Below are 458 nucleotides of genomic sequence, written 5' to 3'. Positions count from 1 at the left end.
GTATTTCTGGGGGATTTAACCAAATTTTTTAAATTGTGTTTATAAAACCAAAATATAGAGGGGGGGGGGGGTCCAAAAAGCAGAACATAGGAAATTACCACAGTAAAGTCAAAATTATACTCACACAACTTCTTTCCCTCCAGGCATTGTAATCCTTCAACCTTTCGTATAAAAATTGTTCTAATTCAGGACTCTGAAGCTATCTTCGTTAGAGACACTTGGATTCTGAATCACGTGTGATAACTGATAAGTTTTGTTTTACATCTTATCTATAAACATTACCCGCCCAAAAACCGGTTCCAAATTTCAAAAACGCTGCAACAATTATTCTAAAATCAAGCTACAAATTTTTTATGGATATTTTGGAATCCGATTCTATTTGTTCGAAGGGGGCAACTAGAGTTACAGGGGCGCAACGAGCGCTTTTGTGATGAGGGGGCGCAGATTTTTTTCTTCAG

The sequence above is a fragment of the Eurytemora carolleeae genome, unplaced genomic scaffold, assembly GCF_000591075.1.
Source record: "Eurytemora carolleeae unplaced genomic scaffold, Eaff_2.0 scaffold974, whole genome shotgun sequence".
NCBI classification, from domain to species: Eukaryota; Metazoa; Arthropoda; class Copepoda; order Calanoida; family Temoridae; genus Eurytemora; species Eurytemora carolleeae.
The sequence above is the reverse complement of the archived record's forward strand: the minus strand, read 5'-3'. Positions refer to the sequence as shown.